The following is an 18,020-nucleotide window of genomic DNA, read 5'->3' on the forward strand; positions in this document are numbered from 1 at the left end:
GTTGTGGAAAGGATAAGATATAGAGGATCATTATTACCATTTTACAAATGAAAAAGCCATAATAAGAACTAACAGACTTTCTGGAAAGGTAGCAGATTTTTTTGTGGCAAAGATAGAGTCTGACTCCCAAGCCTATGCCCTAAATTGAAACATAGTGAACTTTAGACTTTTTGGAAGGCAAACTTGTGGAAACCCACATCCACATGAATTCTTATTTGACTATTTTTTTTAAGGTTTTATTTATTTATTCATGAGAGACAGAGAGAGAGAAAAAAGAGAGAGAGAGAGAGAGAGAGAGAAAGAAAGGCAGACACATAGGCAAAGGGAGAAGCAGACACCCCTTGGGGAGCTGGATGTGGGACTCAATCCCAGGACTCCAGGATCATGACCTGAGCCAAAGGCAGAAGCTCAGCCACCCAGGCACCCCATTATTTGACAATTTAAAGATGGAATTACCCCTGTTACAGGGAAAAGGAATGTTGTTTAGGCATCTTTGCACAGTAAACAAGTCGTCCTACAGATAAGACTGAACCCATGGCTATTTCATCACACACTCATCCAAAGGTCACCTTCTCTGTGAAGTTTCCCCTGACTACCCTATTTAAAATTTCAGTGCTCCCTCCTCTGCTTCCTACCTCCTTCTCTGGTTTTATATCTCCCTGTAGCACTTATGACCCTCTTATAAACTATGTGATTTATTTGTTCACTCTATGTTGCCCACTGCTTGAAAGTGTAAGCTCCATGGGTGAAGGAAATTCTTATCTGCTTTTTAAAAATCACTTTTATTTCCCCTAGAGTATAGAAAAAGTACCTTATACTCAATCAGTAAGTATGAATAAATGGTTAGAATGAATGAATGAATGAATGAATGAATGAAATGATTCAGAGAATGATCTCTTACTTGAGCAAGAGTTTTTAATCTGGGATACATTAATGGGCAGTTGTGTGAGAAGGAGAGTACTTGTGTGTGTATAGTCAGTCTCAAAGAAGCCAATAACCCAAAGACTAAAAACTACTTTGTGTGGCAAATCCATACAGTGGAATCTTACTTAGCCATAAAAAGAAAGGAAGCCCTAATACTTGCTACATGGATGAAGCTGGGAAACCTTACACTAAGTGAACGAAGCCAGACACATATTGTGTGATTCCATTTACATGAAATGTCTGAAGTAGGCAAATCTCTACAGACAGAACCCAATTTTTTAGTGGTTTCCTGAGGTTCAGGGGAAAAGGGAGGGCAGACCAGGGAGCAATTGCTTAATGGATATGGGATTTTCTTTCAGGGTGATGACAATGTTCTGGAACTACACAGTGGTCATGGTTGCACAATATTGTGAGTATACTAAATACTTCTGAATTGTGTACTTTAAAACGGTTAAAATGATACATTTTATGTTATGTGTATTTTACCACAATTTTTTTTCAAATAGAACCACTTTGTGAATAAGGGAAAGAAACAGATGACAAAGATGAGACAAATCGTCTCATACATCTAATAGGATGGATGATGGAATCTAAGTCTGAAAAACTGTCAGTTGCAATCAAACACTCTAAGAATATATGGAATTGGAATATTTATAATACTCGGAAGAACAACTTATATTTGTATCAAGTTTTGCAGTTTTGAACAAATTTCCAAGTGTATTATTTAACTCCTAAAAAAGAAACTTGTGAGGTGGGTGGGGTAGTTATAATTCTATGATCATCTTTATAAATGAGAATAATGTGATTCAGAGAGGTTAAGTAATTTTTCCAAAGTCACATAGTTATGGAATGGTAAAATACGGATCTAACTTCAGGTCTGTTTATATTTTTGGCAAAGTGGTTCCCTCAGCCCTTTTAAACCTTTCAATATCTTTCCAGAAATCACAAGTTTTCCTGTGGTAAGGCTCCCCAGGTGAGGTCAAAGGTCAAGTTTCTTCTCTAACATTTGGAATGACATCCTCTTAGCATGGTCATGCTGAGTACTTCATTGTGACCAGAAGCCCTAACTAAAAGCTATATGTACCCATGATAAATGATAGCAGTAGGAAAAACAGATTCAATTATTATTTATATAAATTTTTGAGAGTGAGAATGTTCTAAAATGTAGAGTCAATGGTAAGGAAAAAGTAATCAAAGCTAATGAATGAAACCCAATTTCTTCATTTTGCCAATGACAAAAGTCAAGTACAAAGAGGCTTATCTAAGATGACACTGAGTTGGGGTGCCTGGGTGGCTCAGTTGGTTAAGCATCTGACTTCAGCACAGGGTCCTGGGATCCAGCCCCATATGGGGCTCCCTGCTCAGTGGGGAGCCTGCTTCTCCCTCTCCCTCTGCTGCTCCCCCTGCTTGTGCTTGATCTCTCTCTTTCAAATAAATAAAATCTTTTAAAAAATAAGATGATACAGAGTTAATATCAGAGGTAGGATTGGAACACAAGGCTTTTGAATACTCTGTAAATGCACAGTTTCTCGGAAACCAGCCTTCCAACAGCCTTCTCTTCTCTGAGAAGAGATTATTTGAAGTTCGTGTAGTTAACAGTTCACGAATATGCTGACATTTATCATAAACATCGAAGGAAAGTATTATGGATTCAGTGATAATAAATAATCCAAATGCTTAAATTTAGCCTCAGATGAACCTGTTTTCTACCTTTCCTCCTCTCCTGGGCTGAAGCACAAGGACACAGTAGCTTTTCTGTTTTACCCAGGAATGGTCAATTATCCAGAATCTACCAGCCATGTTTTGTAAACACATTTGGTGGTGGGGTGAATAATACAGGCCCAAGGTGTCACTTCCACCCATGGAGACACAGATGGTCAGAGCTGAGACCTTAGAAACCTTCCAGTCTGGGGTTCCCCAGCCACAGTCAGCTGACTTCCAAGAGGTTACTGCCTTGAGCCTGTGTTCAACTGCACCTTCTCTCTCAGAGACAGAGCTTGTGTTTGGCTCTTTGCTCCCTCACACTGAAGTAGGTTGAGAGGTTGCAATAAATGTTCCTAAAATGGAGTATCAGCTGCCTTCGGGAAGATGGGGAGGAGAAAGCTTAAAAAATGAGAAAGCACCTACTAGAACAAAGTAAATTTAGCAAAGTTCCTCAGGGTACACTTTGGGGTGGAAGGAAGATATTCTTTTTTTTTTTTTTTTTAAGATTTTGTTCATTTATTCATGAGAGACACAGAGAGAGAGAGAGGCAGAGACACAGGCAGAGGGAGAAGCAGGCTCCCGTGGGGATCCCGATGTGGGACTCAATCCCTGAACTCCAGGATCACACCTTGAGCTGAAAGCAGAGCTTAACCGCTGAGCCATCCAGCCGTCCCTGGAAGGAAGATATTCAAAATCATGTAAACTAAACTTTTACTCCTTCCATGAAGAAAGTCAGACCCAGAGAATAGATGTGATTTGTCCAAAGCTACAAAATCAGGAAGTGGTAGAGTCGACACTAGAATTCAGATCCTCCGAATTCTAATCCAGTGCCTTTTCATGATACGTATTCTCAGTTTCCACTGTTCTCTTATACATAAAATAACCATGATTCATAACCCACCAGTGCCACATCAGGCATTGACTATACTACATAGCGTCTGCACATTTCACAGAGTATAATTTAACACATGATATATGAGTGAGGTCATGGATTTTTGTCTTATATACCTGTATCTCCTCATAACTAATACAGGCTCTGCCTCATAGGAAGTATACACGAGTTTTTTGATGGAATGAATGCTATGGATGGGACAGGTGGGGTTTCAACATGGCTATTAAGGTCTCTTGTGACTTGCCATCCTTTCCTCAGAGTGAAAGTCTTCTCTTCATGTTCTCTCTATCCTGCCTCCATTTTCCCCATTTCCCAAATCATTTTTCAAGCCCCAATCAGAAGCTACCTCCCGTTATCTCTAGCAGAACAAGAACTGCCAAGAGTGGCATCAAACAACCTTGGATATGCATTAACTATATGATATAGGCAAGTTACTTAAATTCTCTGAGATTCAACTTAACCATTCATAAAAGAGTTCATAATACTGACTGACCTGATTTGATTTTTCTGTTGAAGAAATAATATATGTAAAATTTCTAGCACAGTATGTGCCACATGGCAGCTACTTAACAAATGTTAATTCCCTTCATCTGGGTAATTCCTTCCTTAAAAATGTCCCATGGCTCTCTGCTTACTCTTTGCTAGTTTATTATGTATTATTTTACAAAGTATTGATAATTTTAGAATACGTCTGTCTCCTCACTAGATCATAAACTATCTTGAGGGCATTACTATATCAAGAAATCTTTGCATTTAACTCACCGTGACTTCCCACAGCATCTAGAAGGACGCCTAGCATAAATGTGGCACACAAAACTTATTTTTGTAGAATTGAATTGAAGTGGGTGTGGGTGGCGGTGATGGGGAGTGCATAATGTATCAGGCCTTTTAGATTGTTTGTCTGAAAAGTAAGAACACTTATGCTGGTGTCTTCCATATTTCCTCACATTGTGTTTCTTTTCCCCCCTAAGAACAGGTAGCCAGGTGTTTGGCAATGACACCCTTCCATCTATAGTGAGCATCTGAAGAGGTGACGCCCTCTCAGTGAACAACCAAGTTCCATTTCTGTGTTGGGTCCTCATGCCCTCACGAAGAGGAAGTGGTATTTCAGGGATGGCAGATGACAACATGACGTCACCCATCTCCGTCAGTGCTCATTTCGTTTCTTCAATTTCAGCAAAGAAATGATAGAAAAGGTTGTTCCTTTATCACATGGGTGACCTATTTTTATTATTGATGAAAATAGGGAAGGTTCTCTTCACCCTACTCCTCACTACTGAGTTTCCCATTTCTGTCCTTACCTCTTGTCCCAACTTTCTGGAGGAAGTAAAGGCCAGTAACTGAAACTTAAATGGCAAATTCCTAGATCACATCTTTCTGTATTATAATCTAAAAAAAAATGAAAGAACCAAAAAACTTTTTAAAGAATTAAAGTATAGATACCTTTGCATCCCTACAATAATAATTAACAAATATCTACAAATTATTATCAGACAATTACTGAGTGCCTGTGATGATCAAGTCACTGTGCTCTATGTTTGATTACTTCATCCACTCCTCAACTAGCCCTATATGGAGGGTGGTATTAACAGAGAGGGTCAGTAACCTATCCAAGATCTTATATACAGCTAGCAAGAGTCAAGAAGATTTGGATCTACATTTGTCTGAATCAAGGGGATGCATTCATATCATTACCCATACTGTCTCACCCATCCATGCAAGAGATTGAGTCATGAGTTAGTAATATGGAAATTAATGATACATGGCCACTTCCCTTAAGAAGAAGCTAACAATGTAGAATATACATACATATGCATATATACATATATATATGAGAGAGAAAGAAAAAAATATATAAAATTATATATTCATAGAGTGATTGGTTCTATATTAACACTACTAAAAAGGGCTATGGAAACTCTCATGAGGCAGAACTGGATTCTAAGTTGTGATCTGGATAATGGAAAAAAATGAATATCTAATCTGTATCAGAGGTTGTTATAGGTACTTTCACATAGGTGATCCTATATCATTTTATTTAATTACAAAATACTCCTGTGTGATAAGTGGGTAGTGCTATCCCTGTTTTACAGATGTGAAAACCATGTCTCATATGATAATAGCAAACAGCTATCTAGCCTTTAGGACATATTGGGTCCTGTTCTAAGAACTACACGTGTATTAATTCATTTAATCCTCACAATGATTCAACCATACAGGTGCAAAGCCCATTTCAGAAATTAGGAACCTAAGTTCCAGTGTTTAAGTCAATTACCCAAGGTCTTACTACCACTAAGAGGTGAAGCCAGGTGAAGGGGCTGCTGAGTTCTTGTTTCAACCATCATGTCACTGCTCTGTTGGAGGAAAGTAAGATGCCCTATGTCACCACCTAGAAAGAGGTAGAGCCAGGATTTGGCCCATGCCTACCTTTCTGTAATAAAGACAATGCTCTTTAAAATTTTTTTTCATTTAAAGTATTTTATACCATAAAAGACACTGGAAATAGAGGTTGAAGTAAAATGCCCTGAATATCACAGCAAAAAGTAAGAACTCTATTCTATGGGCAAGGGAAACCCTCAAAAGTTTTGAGCAGAAAATTAAAAACTCAATATGATTACATCTCATTGAGGAGGAAAGAAAGCTCACTAGAATGTAAACAATGAATCAGAAGTGGGTGAGGCAGAAAGTAAGGAGCCCCGTTAGGAGGATTCTGTACAAGTCATAGTGATGAAGGTCTGAGAGAGGACAGATCATGATTAACAAAGAACATAGGAGGGAATATTCAAGAAAGCTTTCAGAAATGGCTTTGCCAGGACTTACCCAAGGTGGAAGAAGGGGACAAGTCAAAGAAGAACCCAAAGTTTGCAGTTTGAATGGCTGAGAGGATGGTGGTACTCTCGAATGATCTGAGTAACATGGCGGGATAAGAAAGGTTTCGACATGTTGATTTTCTGGTGCTTGTAAATCCTTCAAAACTAAGTGAAAGAGTCATTTCAGGAAATAATTATTTAGTCTCTTGGTCTGTAGCAAAAACCCTCTTAAGAAACCTTCAGGATTGAATAATACAATCTGCTCTTTTTAAGTCATTCCATCCAATAAAGCAGCAATTGTGACCTCTTTTCTGCAACAACATGGGTGAGGGATGCCATTCACAAACACAGCATCCCCTTAGCCACACCCACCATGTTGTAGAACCTTCGAGGTGAGATAGGTAGTATGTTGTACACAATTATCAGAGCACCAGATGTCATTTCAAAACACAAAGATTTTTTCTTAAGTATTTCTAATAACATGAGAAGATGTTTCAGATGTAATCAGGTTAAGTGGGGGGAAAAGCAGAGAACAAAAACTACATATAATGTATTCCAAAAAACGTAACATATACATGTATAATACACACAGGAAAAAAACACTACAAGGAAATGCACCAAAATGTAGATGTCCTTCATTAAGCAAATATTTATGGAGCACCTGCAATATTCCAGGCATTGTGCTATTCATTAGGTATGGTGAGAAAAATGGACCTATTCAATGTCCTCATGTAGCTTACAGTTTGGGGACTAAGCTAAGCTAAGAACATAAAGACAATTGTGAAGCAGTCTGAGTACAGAATCCTTCTAGCCTTTTACAGTTGACTGAGTCCTTGTTCTCAGTCATCATTTTACTATTCGGTAGGGGTAAAGTGCAGTACCCCAAATTACCAGCTAGAAAGGGACAGAGCCAGGACTTGAACCACATTGAACATGGACACCAATTCTTTTAGTGGCTTATGTGTTTAGTGGCATAAGTGTTTCTAAAACGTTCAAAGTTCTCATAGAAATGACTCTCTTTTGCACTCATATTTCATTGATTTACATAATATGTAATTAGATTCTATAATTACAATAAGTATGACTGGTATTTCCATATACTCGAATAAACACAAGTGATCCTTGTTGAATATGGACCCACCTGAAGGGGGCACAAGTGCCTGAACGCACTTAAAGAACAGCCCATTGGCTACGTGCATTCAGCACGCTATAGGCAATGAATGGTTGGCATAACTTGCAGAAGTAATCAAGAGAACATATCAACCCAATAAGTCAACTAAATGCAAATTGATTAAGAGAAGCTACAGGGGCAGCCTGGATGGCTCAGCGGTTTGGCACCGCCTTCAGCCCAGGGTGTGATCCTGGAGACCCGGGATCAAGTCCCACATTGGGCTCCCTGCATGAAGCCTGCTTCTCCCTCTGCCTGTGTCTGTTCCTCCCTCCCTCCCTCCCTCTCTCTCTTTCTCTCTCTCTCTCTGTCTCTGTTTCTTGTGAATGAATAAATAAAATCTTTTAAAAAAGAAAGAGAAGCTACAGTGTGTCACATTTCCTATCACACAGCTTGAGACCGCCATAATGTTAGGCAGCCAGTTAAATCATATTGACCTCCCTGTCAGTTCAAATCTAATTTTCATTATTATTATATCTGCCACTAAATCACAATCATGTGTTTGTTATGGGTTGAATTATGTCCTCCCAAAATTCATGTTCAAGTACTCATGCCCAAGTACCACAGAACGTGAATTTATTTGGAGATAGGGCCTTTAAAGAAGTCATTAAGGTAAAATGAGGTCATATGAGTGGGTCCTGATCCAACATGATTGGGGTTGTTATAAGAAGAGATTAAGACACAGACAATACACAGATGAAAGGGCAACCATGTGAGGACACAGCAAGAAGATGACTATCCACAAGCCAAGGACATAGGGCGCAGAAGAAACCAACCTTGCTGGCACCTTGATCTTGTACTTCTAAAACTGTGAGAAAAAAAATTCTGCTATTAAGTCATTAAGTCTGTTGTATTTTGTTACGGCAGCCATAGCAAACTAATACAGTGCTTATCTCAATGGCTGGCACATGGTCAGCACTCCAATATTGATATAAATGAGTGAATAAGGAATGTATGTGTCCCCCATCCTGCATTTCTATGGTTGATTTTTTTTAAGGACCTTTAAAAAGGAAGTTTAATAAGCATAGGTGTGCCCTAGTTATCAGCCAGCACTGAGATTTTAAGATAAGAAAGTAGACCTTCTCTTGGATTCATTTCTACTTCTTGATCCTAGGACTCAGGAAAGAAGTTCCCATAAATTCCAATTTAAGAACATGTCAAATGATCAGAGTAGAAATCCCAGCACTATTAGAACAGAACCAGTCCTCAACAGATTCAGGGAAGCCTTGAGCTCCTTCCTGCTGGGTAACGATGTCTCATGGGGCTTCATTGAGGCCCCTCATGCACACGGACAAGGTTAGGATGTGAAAGGACCAGAAAAATTGGCAGGCAGCCAAGAAAATCTCTAAGGCCTTTGATACATGGTATAGGAAGTCATAGGAACCAAGGTTAAACTTTCCCCCCGTCTTCTCCCTAAGGATAAGAATTAAGGTACTTGAAGAAGCCAACACAAAACCACCTGGATGTGCCCTTAGCAATGTGACCTCAAAACTGGACTGGTAAATTACCTGGATTATAACCATTAGTACAAAGTGTCAGAGCCCACCTGATTTCCAAGGGTATGTGGCCCAGCCTTCTCAATTTGCAAGGAAGGAAACTGAGTCCCCCAAAGGGGAGAGATCTACACCTGCTCTTACCACCATTATTTCTTAAGCTTTTGCCTTGAAACCAAAGTTAAACATTTCAATCTTCATATTATAACTTTTGAAAGAGAGCTTTTTCCCCAACATTCCTAGTGAATAGCCCCTAGACTTTGCTCAAATATTTCTAGGAATGGAGAACTCGCTGTTCCCTAAGGTAGTAAGACCATCTTTGAACAGATTCAATTGTTAGTTCCATTTATTGAACCCAAATCTGCCCTCCTGCATCTTTTACCCAATGGTTCCCATCATGCCTTCTTAAGTATGAAGGAATCTATCTAACTCCTCCTTTGTATGGTGGCCTTCAGATGTCTGAAGACAAAGAAGACTTTTTAACATTATCTCATATGTCATAGTTTTGACCTCTTATTCACCCTGGTCATTACTGTCAATCGCTTTAAGTCCTCACAAAGACAAGTTAGTGACACATCAACAGAGAGAATTATAACATTCTAATTAGTGAACACTGATCCCTTGTCCTGGAATGAAATTATATATAAATATCCCCTAAATGAATGGGAAAAGTAGAATGGGCTTGCTTACCAATAAAGAGAAGAGTAGCACCTCCATTCTAGGGGTCTTATCTGAAACTCACTCCTTCCCTGAATAACTCCTAGGCCTATTTCAAGAAGCTCTGCCTAAAGTCTTGCAGGCCTCCTCCCTATATATTGGTCATCACTCTTCCTACCATCTGCCATCCCCAGCTCTATCACTTTTGCCCCCAAACCTCCAGTGGGTCTTGGACTTGGATGTATGGAAGGACAATTCATGACGCTTCAAGCATCTGCCAAACTTCTTCTTCAAGGGAAACTACCCTAACCAATTTTCTGACTTTCTCTTGCTATTCCCCTCCCAAAATTATTACTATAGAAGTGAAACCAACACTGCTATCCTCATTATAGTGGATTGGACTGGTGCCCATGCTGAGGATTTTACATGAGCAGGACCCATAAAGACTAACTAACCAGGAGGTACTCCTTACTGAGGGAGTCTTGGCAAGCTGACCCAGCCAAATCCTCTTTGTTAGAAAGGAGAATGAGCCAAATAAACAGCAAAGGGCCACCCGACCTTGGCAGCTTTCTTTAACTGCTTGGGACTGGATGAAAAATGTACACTGAAGAAATGGGAGCCTGGGTGCCTAAGTGGTGGATGAAGGGATATTTCCATATTTCCTTGCAATCAATCCGCAGGTCAATGTGAAAACTCCAAAGTAGGTTTTAAAGTCTATTTGTTCCTGCTGTTTCCCTCTCAAAGATGAAGGGCAAGATGTTTACATAATGACTTTTCTTTGTTCTCATTGCTTTAGAATCCTTTTTCCATGTTTAGGACATCTTTAACAGGGTTTTGATTTTACCTTGTCTGGTAAATGAAACTTAGGTAGATTGCAGTTTTTCACATTAAATGCGAGATATTGTGAGGATATAAAAGTATATAGAATTCTTTGGGTTGCAGAAAAGTCCAAATAATTAGAGATGTATAAACACAAAATGACTTTATTTGGGGTTTCTTCAATGAAGAAGATACACCCTCCATAATGCCATAGAATCAGAGATTTGCCTTTGCCTGTTTTATTCATTTTGGGATGTTACAGGAGGGATGAGCTTAGAAAGTAGGAAGAAGAGGCAGCTGGCTGGCTCAGTTGGTAGAGCATGTGACTCTTGATCTCAGGGTTGTGATTTTGAGCCCCAAGTTGGGTACAGAGATCACTTAAAAATAAAATGTCTGGGAAAAAAAAGAAATGGCAAGAAAAGAATAGGCCCAGTTCGTTTCAAACTCCAGAAACTTCTATCTTGCCAAAGATAAATACCTTACTTTCCATTTTGACACAAAAGATTCATGTGAGACATGGGGCGCCTGTGTAGCTCAGTCTGTTAAGTGTCCAACTCTTGGTTTTTGCTCAGGTCATGATCTTGGGGTCCTAAGATCAAGCCCCACATTTGGCTCCATGCTCAGCAGGGGGTCTGCTTCTCTCCTTCTCTTTCCCTCTGCCCTTATCTCCACTTGTGCTTGGTCTCCAAAATAAATAAATCTTAAAAAAAAAAAAAAAAGACTTGTGAGACATATTCAGATGAAATTAGGTTTAGACAAAAGAAGTCATTCAACAAATTAATTCAGTATCTGTTCAAGTAGTTGAAGATGTACCCTGGAGAAGTAGTGATACATACAGTACACATGATTTTTGACTTCATGGAGTTTCTAATCAAATGATCTTTGCTGTTCCTTCAGTTGATTTTGCCAATAGTATTCTTTACAAACTGTAGTGGCAAGAGAGTAAAACAATCATCATGTCCTAAACATCTTGCTATGGGCTGAATGTTTGTGTTCTCCCAAAATTCACATATTAAAATTCTAACCCCCAATGTGATGGTATTAGGAGAGGAGGCCTTTGGGAGGTAATTAGGTCCATGAGGTAGGTGTACTCATGATGAATTAGTGCCCTCATAAGAAGAGACAAGAAAAAAACTTGCTTCTTTTCTCTGCTCTCCAACATGTGAGGATACAACAAAAAGATAGCCATCTACAAACCAGAAGCAAGCCCTCAGGAGGAACCAAATTGACCAATACCTTGGTCTTAGAATTCCAGCCTCTAAAACTGTGAGAAAAAAAGTCTCCTGTTGAAGTTACCTAGTCTATGGGTGTATTTGTTACAGCAGCCTGAAAAAGGCCTATCTACATATGCCTAGCCATTGGCACACACTCTTGGGAGGGAATAAAAAAAAAAAAAAAAAAAAGATTTATAAAATCTGGGCTCTGTCAATGATGCGCTAAAAAATCTAATTGGGAAAATAGAATACCCATGTGAAACTGTTGGCCAATAGAAAAGTTTAAAATAAAATAAAAAAAAAGAAAAGTTTAAAATAAAATGCTAGATGGAATGGTACTGGTGCTTAATAACTAGAAAAGGTCCAATAAAATGTTAAGTATATGGTGTTGGCAACAAATTTTGAAGAAGTTTAAAGAAAGATCAACATGGAGTAGAGATATCAGAAAAGACTTTATCAAGAAAGTGGTGCCAGAGTTAAGTCTTAAAGGATGGGCAGGAGGGGGGTGGGCATTCTCGGTGAGAATAAAGGCATAGTGGCAAAAAAAAAAAAAACAGTCACTGGGTAGGGATAACAGAGGAAAACCAATTAAATAACCACAAATTGTGAATGTTATAAAACAGAACCAAACAATTCAGATCACACCTAACAAACAAAATTATAATAGAAATACCATGTCTGCTCCCCAAACACATGCACATTCTAACACATTCTTGGAAAGAGTGCTGTAACATTGATTTATATCTGACAGTCCAAGTAAAAAAAAATGAAAGAGCTGCCAAATCTGCCTATATAAATCCCAGTGATTTCACATGTTTTTATCCTATGAACTGAAGGCAGAAAAAAAGATTTAAGCCTTCGAGACAGCAGACAATAAAACGGTACCCTAGTGAAACTTCAAGGAGTCACTAGAATCATATTTATCATGTCCAAGACTGACATTAATTCTAATGTGCAGACACTCTTCAGCATTCAGATGCACAATATTAAATAACTCTAACAGGTGAATTTATCAAGTTCTGCAGTGGTATGTTGAATCGTACAGAGGGACCATATAACAGCAGTTTTGTGCAGAATCAAACACTCCATAGGAGCCATGTTAAGCTTCTTCTGTTGACAGCCAGATGATTGACAAGACCCTCCTCCAAAATCTTCCTGGATCAAAGTGCTTCTCTTTGGCCTTGTGGTGTCAAACCCTTGGGCTGCAAATGCCTTGAGCAACTGATCAGAACCAGAACTGCTACCTAAATGAGAAGTCTGGGCCATGCTTGTCGGTAATCCTGACTGGTTCATGAAAAGGAGGACTGATCCTCTGTCTTGGTGAGATTACGCGTCCAAATCCTTAGCTACTGGAAGAAAACACCATTGCCGCCACTTCTTTACCCCTACAGAGAACCGCCTGCCTTCCTGACCTCATGAGAGAGCCCCAGTTATTAGCTAACAAACTACACTATGATCAAAAGCCCAAAGAGAGAGGTAAGGATCTGGGGCAGAGCCAGAAATCTGCATTTCTGACAAGCATCTTCAGGTATTCCTTTCCTAATTTGCTTGATCACCAGAAGCATCTCGAGCAGTTTCAAAGTGTGGATTCTCAAAGCACACCCCAGACCTCCTGAATGGAAACTCCAACAGTTTGTAAATGATGATGGAAGTGATGGATCATTATGCTGTTCAGAATTGTTTATATAACAATGAAAGTGAGAGATTCCAGTTGGTGTAGGTGTCACTTCTCTGTTTGCTTCCTTTTACAAGAAAAGAAGAGCTAGGTAACCCATTATGATTCTGTTTTTGCCTTGGGTACCAGGAAACTGAAAGGTGATAGCAACTCTTCCTGGCTTAGATTTCTAGGCACAACTGTTTCCCTTTGTATTATTGGGTTCTTTTTAGTATCCTTTTAAAATGTAACTTTGAATTCAGGCACCTAGAAGTAGTCAGAGCATAAATTACAAATTATTGCAATGAAAATAATTTTAATTCAAGCTTTACCTCAGATTTCAGAAAGTCATATTCTCTATTCAGCTTATAAATGTGGGTGAATCTTGGATTTTACAGCTTTATACCAATGACAGGGCTCCCATCAACCTGCCTCTTGGGACAAATGACAGAGGACAAAGGGCCCAGAAGGACTGCTCTACTTGGCAGATTGGAGGTATTCAGGCCTTGTTCAGTTGCCTCAGAAGCTCAGTTACTCCCTCTCAACCCAATTATCTGCTAAGGAGAGCCAGCTGTGGAGTAGGGAAAACAAGGTATGAGTCAAGTCTGAGAACTGAGTTTCAAATCCCAACTTTGTGTGGCATCCCGTGTGCCATTACCTCTGGTTCCCTCATCTGTGAAATGGAGGTGACTACCTTGACTTTTCCTGTCTTGGGGTTCTTATGAAAGTTCTGTATAAAATGAAATGTTTTGTACAATGCAAATTATTTAACAACTAATGGAAATAGCTCAGAAATGCTAAATAAAATATACTCAGATGTGATAACTGGCCCTTCATCTAAGAGGGCACTCTTGTTCCTAGGAAAAGGTTGTAGGTTTTAAAAAGAAATCTAGAGGATCCTAGTGTGCTCCTCAAACAGATGGAAACTTAAGAGCACAGTGGGCAGAGCAGGGTCCTTAGCTGGGAGGATGGCCTTTGAGTATCAGGGTGTTTAGCTTTACGTTTGCACTAGATTCAGATAAAGCTCGGAGCATTGTGTCCATCCTCTAACAGCACACAGTCGGAGGCTTTCACCATCTATAGAGTGTCCAAAGGAAACCAACCAGAGCATAAGGAGCTGAGGAACCATGTTCCATTAAAAAGAGTTAAAGGAACTCAGCACATGGAGACTGGGACAGACTCAGGGGACATGGCCCTGTCTTCAGATGTATAAAGTGACATAAGTGACATTTCATTGTCATGAAAAAGAGGAAGGAGTTTCTTCAGTACGGACTCCCCAGAGTGGATTTGTGGAAAGTGGATTTCCCAAAGGAAAGTTACCGGAGACAAGATGTTGATTCAGGGGAAAGCGAATTTCAGGATGTAGTACATTAACAAATAAAATGAGGAGCTCCTACAACGTCAATTTTAGATGTTTCAAAAGGGATTCTTGCCTTTGGAGAAAGGTTGCAATAGATAATCTTTGAAAAGTTCTGACGATAAGATGCTCTAAGCCAATCCCTTTCTCCATTGTTGGCAGACATAAAATTTCTTATTCCTGGAAACAAACTAAAATCCTCTGGCTAAAGAACCCCAGCCTGACTTCAGGTGGTAGAAGCTGGGAGTTATCACCGAGAAAGGCTTGGCTTTGAGACTCTCAGCCCATCTCATGCCAAAACTGGTGTTCTTCAACATCTTCTGTATTTACTACTTCACTTTGATTGCTAGGCTTCTCAGATCTAAGCTTGATGCAGCACCATCCCCCTACACTGCCTACCTTGGCACCAAGCCAGAAATCCACTGCTGCCATTTGTGTTTTCATTTAGTAAATAAGGATCAGAAATGGCTGCTGTTTTAATAGATTGAAAACTCCGGTCTGCAAATAAATATCTTGGGGGAATTAGAGAAGATTTGGAGAACAACAGTCAATCTCAATATAATTAAAAATAAGCTCTCACCTGCTACTAATTTCCTTCTTGTTTCTTTGCTAACAGAAATCTTTGTTTGAACAAAGAGGTAAAAGGCACAGTTAGAAGCTGTTTACATAGTGCAAATGAGAGTGCTAATTGTAGGGAGCCTGCATGTTAATGAGAGAGAGGTTATTTATCAGTGTGAAATTCTGAGTGCAATAAATTGCAGGTGATATTTCAGGAAACATTCATTTTCTAATGATTTCTTTTCACCGCCAACAGTGGCCCCAACTCAAAGTGCAGTACATTGTAATGAAATAAGAATTGCTCTGGAAGCCAGGAGATCTGGTTGTGGTCCATAGGTAGCTGTATGCCCTGGTGTAAACTGCTTTCCTTCTCTGACTTTCAGGCTCACTATCTGTGGAAATTTGACATCTCTGATTTTCCTTCCCCTTCTGACCATTGTTGTCTAAGAAGTACTTACTGCTTCTACTGAGAAACAAGTTTCTCTTTCTTGGGATAACTTTTGTTGTTCTGAAACCAACTTACAAAAACATATTCTTGGAAAGGGCCTGGCTTCCTAGCTCCCAGGTTTTCCCCTACCCTGGCTGCTATGGTTTTGCTCGGCAATTTTAGAGGAACTCATGGAAGATCCCTGGAAGCAAGCCCCCGAGCAGCACCCCAAAACCACATGCCTCCCAAGCTGTTTCCTTGGTCTTTATGAGACCTCTCTGAAGAGGCTTCAGGCCCCCTGATTTCCTTGTGATTCATTCATTTGGCAAATACTCTTTGAACACCTGTGTGGTGGCACCATGCTAAACACTAGGAACACAGAATTCTGAGGCAAATGGAAGTTTTCGAATGGGGAAGTCAGAAGTGGAACAAATAATTCTCCCAGTGACCATGTCATAAGCCCTAAGTGGCCAAAATATGGGCTGCCATGACAGGAGGGTTAAGAAAATGACACTTGCACTCAAACCTAAAGTAAAGGAAGGCTAGTCATGGGGGGAGGAGCATAAAGCTGAAGAAACAGTACTCGAGGCCATGCACATCCAACAACTGACCAGAAAGTCAGTGTGACGAGAGGACTTTGAATAAGCAGAGAATGAACAAATACACACTGGAGAAGTAGGTAGGGCTGATTTATGTGAGACTCTGGAGCCCCTGTAAGGACTTTTGGACTCTGCCCCAAGGCACCAAGGTAACCAGAAGCCATCAGTAGATTTTGTCTTTTTTAAAGTAAGCTCAACAGCCAACGTGGGGCTTGAACTCAAGACCCCGAGATCAATAGATTTTAATAGATTTTAAATGAGAAGGAAATGTGATCAGACAGAGAGGTTGTATCAATCTTTCTCAACTGTTGTATCTAAATTCAATTTCCTAAGGGACTTGACTTGGCAGGACCTGAAGTCCTCTTCCATTCCCTCCCAGGGCCATATACATATACCAAGCCCCAAAAGAAATGGGAATCTCAGTGTTCAAAGGTAAGGGAATGTCCCAAGTGTTCCGAGGAAAATGAATCCACAACTAACATTTCAGTGACAATCTTCACAATAGGAAGAATTTCAACAGGAGCCTTAGGTATCCTTGCCCCCTCCCTCCTGTTTTCCTCCCTCAGTCATACCAAGCAAATAGGCTAGGTAAACAGGAAGGACCCTACTCCAAAGGGAAATAGCAAGACTAGAAGTGATAAGCTGGGAACCTTGAAGGTGAGAGCATATAAAGGAGTGCAAACAGAAAAAAATATATAGATAGAAAAGACATCTGTAGGCTCTGGCCATGGGCAGAGTTCTCAACTCACACTCCCAGAAGCCTTTATATGAATTGTTGTCAAGCATTTGTGGGGGCAACTGCTTATCCCAAGAGAGGCAACAGCAGAGGTGCGTCACAGGAAGCCAGCTCCATGAGCCTGGGGGGACACTTGAGGCAGAGGCACAAAGATAGAAATAACAGCCTTCAGAGTGTTTCTCAAAGCATGATCTACACACTGTATGATGTTTCCTAATCAAATAGGGTGTGGTGACAAATGTAGAGTCCCCAGCCCCAGAAGCATGCAGCCCTTGTATGTAGCATGGAGCCCAGCCGTCAGCACCCAGGCCCTGAAGTCAGACTAACTGGTTTCAAATCCTGATTCTACACACTTATGATGTGAACTCTGGCACTTGGCCTCCTCTCTTTTGGCCTCAGCTTCCTGGCATGTAATAATGAACATCATCATAGAACCTCGACCTACCTGGTAGGGTTGCTGTGGAGAGGAAATGAGGTAACTCGTGAAAAGAACTTAGAGTCATGCCTTCCTGGGACACGGGGTGACCCTGATCATCACTAACCATTAGTGTCGTTAAGAGTGGGCCTGGGGACCTGCATTTTTTAATATGCTCCCTCAGGCGATTATCCCCACTCATTAATGTCTTCTGTTTGAGGAGTATGAGGAGTATGCCAGCCTCCAAGCTAAGCCTTTTATGTTTCTTACCTCATTTAAGACCCATGAAGTAGTACCAATCTTTCTCCCCTTAACAACAAGGGAGCGGAGGCCTGGAGCAGTTAAGTACTTTGCCCAAGGCCAGATCCTGAAGTTCTGGACACTCTTTTAACAAACAGCATATTTCACCAGGAGAGAGCCAGAAAAAGCACAGACAGGGGACCTGAGCAGGCTGCTGCTCGTGAGCTCGGAGTGACTGTGCAAAATCCACAGCCTCTTCCCAGCTGTCAGTGGAAGTGTGGATTTGAGGGAGGGCTGAAGTTGATGGGTAGACCCAGTCCCCAGAAAGAACCGTGCTTCCACCCAGTAACTAG

This window comes from Canis lupus, chromosome 11 (assembly GCF_011100685.1).
Source record: "Canis lupus familiaris isolate Mischka breed German Shepherd chromosome 11, alternate assembly UU_Cfam_GSD_1.0, whole genome shotgun sequence".
Lineage (NCBI taxonomy): Eukaryota > Metazoa > Chordata > Mammalia > Carnivora > Canidae > Canis > Canis lupus.